The sequence below is a fragment of the Haliotis asinina genome, chromosome 7 (assembly GCF_037392515.1).
Source record: "Haliotis asinina isolate JCU_RB_2024 chromosome 7, JCU_Hal_asi_v2, whole genome shotgun sequence".
Classification (NCBI taxonomy): domain Eukaryota; kingdom Metazoa; phylum Mollusca; class Gastropoda; order Lepetellida; family Haliotidae; genus Haliotis; species Haliotis asinina.
Genome location: NC_090286.1, coordinates 24,970,303 through 24,978,453, shown reverse-complemented (window position 1 = coordinate 24,978,453; position 8,151 = coordinate 24,970,303).

The following is an 8,151-nucleotide window of genomic DNA, read 5'->3' as shown; positions in this document are numbered from 1 at the left end:
TTAATATTGCAGGTACACATTTTTTCTACGTTAATTGGAGGATAGTGTCAAATCAGCAAGTCTGCATTATATTCAAGCGATAAACTGTTCCAAAAGGAAACGAAACGGTTTGTGTCGTATTGAATTAACAAGAAGAAAAAATCCCAACAACTGATTAACCCATTTGCAATGTTTTCTTAGCGGAAAAGGGAGATATTTTATTCATTCCCATGAAATTTGACAACCATTCATTCATATACCAGAGGTAACAGGTTTTACGTTGAAGAATTATTGATTTGTGAAAGAAAGCTGATTAAGTTGAAAATTTCAGCGAAAACATTAAGATGCGTTAGAGGGTCAAACTTATTATACCCATAGTCAAAGAATTATCAACACATACTGCATATTACACGCCCAAAAGGTTTTTTCTTGAAATAGTGTTTCAAAATTTAATTTTGTTGCGCATGCGTATCTATAACACTATTGTATAACCAAGAGCGGAACTTTGAACGAAATCGTTCTGCAGTGAAACAATTGATACGAACAGGCAACCTATATGTTTTTTGGCCATATAGTTCAAGGAACGGGTTTTTGATCTTTAAACAAAGCACAATTCTTTCATTGGGTTTAGATTATAAAGTTACTTATGTAATCGTAATTCTGTAATTAATGTCTATGCTTAGTTATGTATCTATTAATGCCAGATGTGTAAAATTACAATATCCATAACAGCGTCGTGTTATGGCTTTGATAAGTTCAGTAAAAAATATTTAAAGAGATTATAATTGAAACGAACAATTTGTCATTCTAAATCATAATGTCTTTTTTAACTACTTCGGTCGTGACATTTCCATCAGAAATAATTAATTAATTCTTTAATCACATGAGAAAGTGAAGGGTGAGATTCAAGAGTACAATATTTCCCTATTCCCTGACTGTATTTCCCGAGTCTGTTGCTTAACGCATCGATAGACCCTATCCAACAAATGACGTAAAATACTATAGTTAACACTCATATGTCAAGTACACATCAAACAAATAAAAATGTAAACGTCTGTAGCTTTTTCCGGTCTACGTAATAGCTATTTGAATACGTTTCAATTATGTACATTGGGCAAAGAACAAAGAAATAATCGCCTTGAACATGTCTGTCCTATTAATTGTCTGAAAAGTTAAAAATGACTGAATGTGCATATTATACAGAACGACAATTAGTACATTTGAGCATGTACACATCGCAACTGGCGAAACACTGTGTCTATTTATTGTATTGATTTCTGTGCATTTTACATATTGAAAACAAATACGCAAGTTACAGATAACGCTTGTATGAGAGGATGGACAGCCAGAGCTGAGTGTTACAAAGAGGAAAGTAAATATGTAGACTCAATGTTGCAATCCTGGGCAAACAATGTGCAGTAGTTTCTTGGCAGTAACATTGCATTACCAAATGGTTTCTACGAATTCACACACGAGCATGTATTTTGGATGTCGATCGTATACAAACGGTATGGACTGCGTTTCAACATGTATACATGTCATATATTTTGTATCCGGAATCGTTATTATATATGTTATAGATTGTCTTCTTACAATGTTGTACTCGTGTTGTATAGATGCACATAGTCATTGTACCTGTGTTATATGTGATGTTGATCATGTTGTACTTGTGTTGTATAGATGCACATAGTCATTGTACCTGTGTTATATGTGATGTTGATCATGTTGTACTCGTGTTGTATAGATGCACATAGTCATTGTACCTGTGTTATATGTGATGTTGATCATGTTGTACTCGTGTTGTATAGATGCACATAGTCATTGTACCTGTGTTATATGTGATGTTGATCATGTTGTACTCGTGTTGTATAGATGCACATAGTCATTGTACCTGTGTTATATGTGATGTTGATCATGTTGTACTTGTGTTGTATGTAGTAATTAATTATGCTGTACATCTGTTATTTATGTGTATACAATTATGTTCTCGTGTAATGTATGTGTACATACATATATAAAATATATACAATATATACATTTGTATATAACGATGTACCTGAGTCATATATAACACAATCTTGTTGTAATTTTGCAATGTATATAATGTGTTGAATATTTGTACATAACACTTGTATATAATATTTGTATAACATTCGACGCACACAGTCAATTAATACACTGGCACACAATCAGTTTACGCTTGTGTTATATCTAACCATATTAATTAATAGTGGCGGCTCAATCGTTTCCATATTCTCAAGCAAAAACATCAAATGTATGGCTCATATATAATTCCTTACAGCTATTCTTGAGTGAGTGAGTTTAGTTTTACGCCGCTTTTGCAATACCCCAGCAATATCACGGCGGGGACACCCAAAAATTGGCTTCACGCATTGTACCCATGTGAGGAATCGAACCCGGGTCCTCTGCGTGACGAGCGAACGCTTTAACCACTAGGCTCCTCCACCGTCCCCATTTTTCCTGAAACAACCTTGGCCAACATTATATGAGTATATCTAACTCGAGCAAAAGATCTAGTAAAATTCGTTGCAGTGAGTTCTAAAATGTACCTGACATTTATGTTAAGGGTATGATCAAATGCTGTAATTCCTTGCGGATACTGTTTTAAGGCAGGTTCACATCTGTACTAAAAGACTGTTCACAAACTTCACTGGGACACCAAAGTGAAAGAGTATTTAAAATATTGCATTTATATGGACACAGTATCAAGATTCTAAAACAATCCCACCCAGTTTCTTACAAGTGTTTGCATTATGTTTTAGTTTGATTTTGATTTCTACAAGTTTCATGTAAACTCGACGGATTGAAAGGGCAAATCTGAATTAGATATTTGGGTTTTGGGTTTGTTTATATACGGGTCTGAGTAAACGTATTCATAATATGAATAGAAAGTACGCAATAAACAATACGTTTCTTTCACGGAGACAATATGACGTCATTTATTCACCATTTGCCGATGACTATGTACTGCCTAACATAATACTACTCATCCCAGAGTGTCCTTGATTGAAAACATATTGCTCTTATTATTATAATGTAACTATTCCATAATGATGATTTTATAGTTATATCCATGTTTAGATAGGATGTAATTATGTTTAATATGTACTTGAAATGAATGGGAAAGGCTAGTTGTGTACTAAATCTATGTTGCCAAAATATCAAAATATTCAATCCCTACAGACAATATGGCACTTTGAAAACAATTGTTGGTGAACGAGGTTTGTTTTGTATTCCACTTGCATACACAAAATTAGGTATATAACTTGTGCTACATATACAGTATATGGCATACAGACGTTGCTGATGAAACATCACCTGTAATACGGGAAAACAGATATAACAATGCATATATCATATGCAATATCAGTATAATGTGAATATTATATTACAAATTCAATCTACAATATATGCCATATCATTATATGTATTGTATTATTGTTCCATTTGCTTATCGCACATGATAATTATCTAAGTAAAGTCAAATGGGATCGTGCTTATATTTCATACGCTTAATACAAGTGAGACTGCACGGATCCTTTTGATTAAAGTTCATTTTACTCATGCATATATCGTCTTTATCACCCATTAGTTGGCCAGTATAATTATGAAATATCATGAAACATAAGATCAGGCTATGTACAAACTTAACAATATATGGTAATGTTTATAGTATGAAACATACCATCTGAGAATTTAATTTTGTCATGGTGACAACAGAGTTTAGGACCAATGACGATACTGGCCTTCAACTGGTCTCAAATTTGTTTCTTTCAATAAAGTCAGCGCAGGGCTACAGAGTGAATATCACTTTTATTCTTCAAACGAACTTACAGCAGTTTACTGAACTGAGACACGTTTTCTCTTATGATTTGGACCTTAGGGCAGTGGTTAAAGGGTTCGACCATGCCCAGGGTTCGAGTCCCCGCATGTGTACAATGTTTGAATATAATAATCATACAAAAGTGAGGACTCACAATGTACTGACGTTTCTATTATGTGCGCATGAGCCATATGATCATCGTGAACATAGCAGCAATACATATGACATCAGTACTATATGCCATGGTAGTCTTGTTCTAAGGCTGTACTGTAGACTGAAGGTTATAAAGTAATCCTATCTTGTAGGAGGCAAGTCGGACGGTCTAAGGACGCCAGGCTGTCAGAAGAACATTTATACTTTTTAAAAAATATCATTTGAACTATTAATCATTACCTTAGCGACCTGTGCAAGTCTAATGTCATAGGTAAACTACAGTTGTCAGGCATACCTCATGTGCATTGCATATGGTAAAATAAATGCAACTATCAATTTGTCAGTTGTATTTGCCCCCTTTCCCACATGTTACATCACCATTATTCTTTGCAGCTTGTCCGAATTCAAAACTTTCATCTGTATCTACCACAAGAAAGGACGAATGATCGGTACTCTTGTTTGACACAAAACTTCATGTTTGAAAAACAAAAATGATCAAAATACTTTTACATGACTTACATGTTTACGTGACTTACATGTTCACATGACTTACATGTTTACATGACTTACATTTCCATTACCCGTTTGCTTGGACGTTTGGTTTGATGTATTATGCAGCTTAAAAGAGTGGAAATTGTGTTCTAATGTCATGTTTTTAAATGGAACAGTCAACGTATTTTTCCGTATTTACACAAATCTCTACCCTAAAATTACTATAAAAACTATCCAGACCATCTCAGATCAGCATTTATGAAACGTGTACCCATGTACCCTTTATATCGTATTGAAATAGTATAGAGTGTGGGCATGTCATCAGGAAGAAAAAGCTTATTCCTCATTCACATTAGCATATTTGCATATTTCCAGGTTCTGCAACATAGGCATATTTGTCAACTTATGTAGCAGGTTATCTACATATCGTGTTATATTCACAATCGAGCAAGATAAGCCTACACTATTTCTCATTCATCTCAGCATTATCTTCTTCAAGTTTATCATAATACAGGTGATTATACAGGACTATTATCGCAAAATGTCCTTTATCCCTTTCATTTTCAGACTACTAATATGGCTCCCTAGTCCAGAACATTACTATTGTAACCGAAGACGTCAGACCCTCGGGGTAGTTCTGCGCCTATATTTGTCACACGAAGAGAAACAGAGCCTCGGTGAAATGTCATCCACAAATCCACAGACACGTTCCCGCAAGAATCTTTCAAAACGCTCATTGACACCGAGTGTTCCCCAAACTATCTGGGTATTATATAAAGGATAAACCTACCTTTATTGAATGTATGGGCATCAGCGAGAAACATATCCATGCCTTTTTACCAGAAAACAACTGAAACGTTTGTACTGGTTTTCTGGTTAAATGTTTTTTTAATAAACATAACTATTTAAAACCATTACTGAACAAGAGTTAATGAATACATGTACCTGCTTATGATCCGATAACGGTTTACACATTGAGGCTGACCTATCGGATGAGCTGGTGATAGTTTTGTACAAGTGATTGCATATGTAGAATCTTTTGTCTCGCTCACAAAGTAAAAGCAATTTTCTTCAAGTGTGTGTATTTGCATATATATTCCGTATATAAAGTGACTTCGAAAAATAAAACTGCCACTGACAGTGCTTGTGACAAATGTCGAGGAAGACTTTCACTAAGAATATGACACTCTCATTTACATATATGACTATACGACTTTGAAGCGTTTAGGTTTACTATTCTGGGAATAAGAGGGAGTTTCATTTCAAGACTCTTGATTCATGCTACTTAATTTTCACAGGACATCTACCACTCTGAGCAACTCTCTCAATGAAGGTTACAAAGCCAATTATCATAGTTGAGGCTTCAGATGACGCCTACAGAGGCTGTGGTCAGACATTCTGACATTTGGCCTCGAAAGGAGGGAACGAACCCCTGCGAAGGTACCTATGTACAGAACCTCCATACACTGCGATATTCTTTTCGTAGTATATTAACGCGTTTCCCTCTTTGTCCAAGCAGACCAGGTCGATGGATGTCGCTGTTGTCGCTTTGCTAGCACGTGCATGACGTCAGGATTCCGCGGCACGCGACTCGAGTCATTACCTATTTACCCGTTCTTGTCACGGTCCTTGTCAAATCACTCCCGACCACGATTGACTTCGGGGTCAAAATTTCAATCTTGGGCAAACTCGTAGCTCAAAGCAAAAAGCGAACTTGATTAGGATTAAATATTCACAAACCAATCTCCTTAGAAGGGCAGTGCAATACTAAAAGGAAGGGACCCCTAGATGACTTGGGACTCATTTTCCTCTCTCTTCTTATAGCTCATGACAAGATAATTACAAATCAGGCAGGTGTTTTGTTTAACTTTCTCTGGGGCCATGTTTCCTGCAGTCAAGCGCCTTGCCACTCTGCCAAGTGTAGACGGGCCTAGACTCAACTATAGAATCTTGACGGTAGGCACAGAGAGGGGTAAGCCGACACTTCCACTTCTAACCGAGAGATGCTAGCAAAAACTACTGACATGCCCCTGGCTACAATACGGGGCTGTCTCCGGGTACTCGACCCCTGAAATGAAAAAATGCCTTATATAATTCAGGGACATGGAAGTCTTTAAAGCGACAATTTACTGAAATGGATTTTTTTTAGAGTTTTGTTGGAAAAAGGTTAGGATGTAACTATAGCAGTATGTAAAAGCCAAACAGAACAACAACACAAGGAAAACATTTCCCATTATGTTGCTGTTTACACGAACTGTTGATTAACTCATCAGTAGGCGAGGCTTTCTTCTTTTAGTGCATTACATAAACATTGCAGTCACCACTGCGGCCGTTTTGCGTTGCACACATACCCAAAAGACCAAGACCTTGGATTCATTTTATCACGGTGATGAGATTACTTATATAAATGGAAGCTTCGCACAAGGGATATTTTGTTTACTCTGTGGAGGGAAAGGCTTGCTTGCCGTTCATTAAGATTGGAAGCAGTGGCTGAGATCGCTGTGTGAAGGGGATTGTTATCCTCACGCAAACAGATACGCCTTGCAATGTGTGTTTAAACGGTAACCGTCTTGCATACCGAAGCAGAAATGCCACTTTGGAAATGTGCTGTTTCTGTTAAGCGTCCTATTTTCAAATGTGTTCACTTTTTTCAAATGTCAGGTCTACGCAAATGTCGCAATGCTCCATGCAACACATCTGTTATGTTTTGAAATATTTTTCACTTATGATTATGTGTGGGTGTAACTACTTGTTAGACCTTTCCATTCTTGTTACATTTTCACATATGAGAAACTTGATTCAAACACCTCTGGTCAAACTTTGAATCTGAATGTTTACAGGATTCATAATTTTATTGAGTCTCACGTGTTAAAATGAAAACATAATGAAGGTTAAACATAGTGATCAGACCATGTACAACTGTACATACACATATCTAATCCTGATAATATTTACCAGTCAACTATTCCTTATTTTCTGTGGTATAGTCATTGTTTACACAAAGTATATAGTTACAAAGATTGAATAATTGTTAACAAATTGAAGTACATCATGACTTACCATGTTAATTCCTTGTTTTAAAGAATTAGCCTTAAAACAAGTAACCGTATTAACGGACCCACTTCTCAACCACTTAAATAAATACCGTGTTTGACAGGGAGATACATATATACAACCATTTATCAACCAATAACTGTCATGAAGCAATGTTTACCCCTTGTTCTTAAGTAGTTATGACAGCAGCACATTTGCAGGATTTGGATAAAATCTATGATGTACAGAATCAATTTACTGCTTTCAGCGGCATGAACTCGTCGGGTTTAAATCAAACAATCGCGGCTGCCAAAAACCGGAAGTTGTATCTCGGACCAATTCGGAAGCCATGTTGTCTAAATATTCACGCTGGAGTATCCGAGCCAAATATCGACAAATGGAAACTTGTCGAGATAGTATAAATAAAACCTAATACTTTCTTTGGATCGTTAATGCGGTGTTTACTATAGTTTTCTCCATTGATTGAATTCGAGAGTAGACAGGCGGGAACTCGGGGATTCCGGAGGTTGGTAAACGCGTCTGTGCTTCGGAGAGTGGGGTCTGTTCTTGAGCAGAACGTGCGCTATGGCACAGCCTGTCTACACGGAAACTGGAGAAAGGGAGATTCTGTTTAATTGATGGGTTTCCAG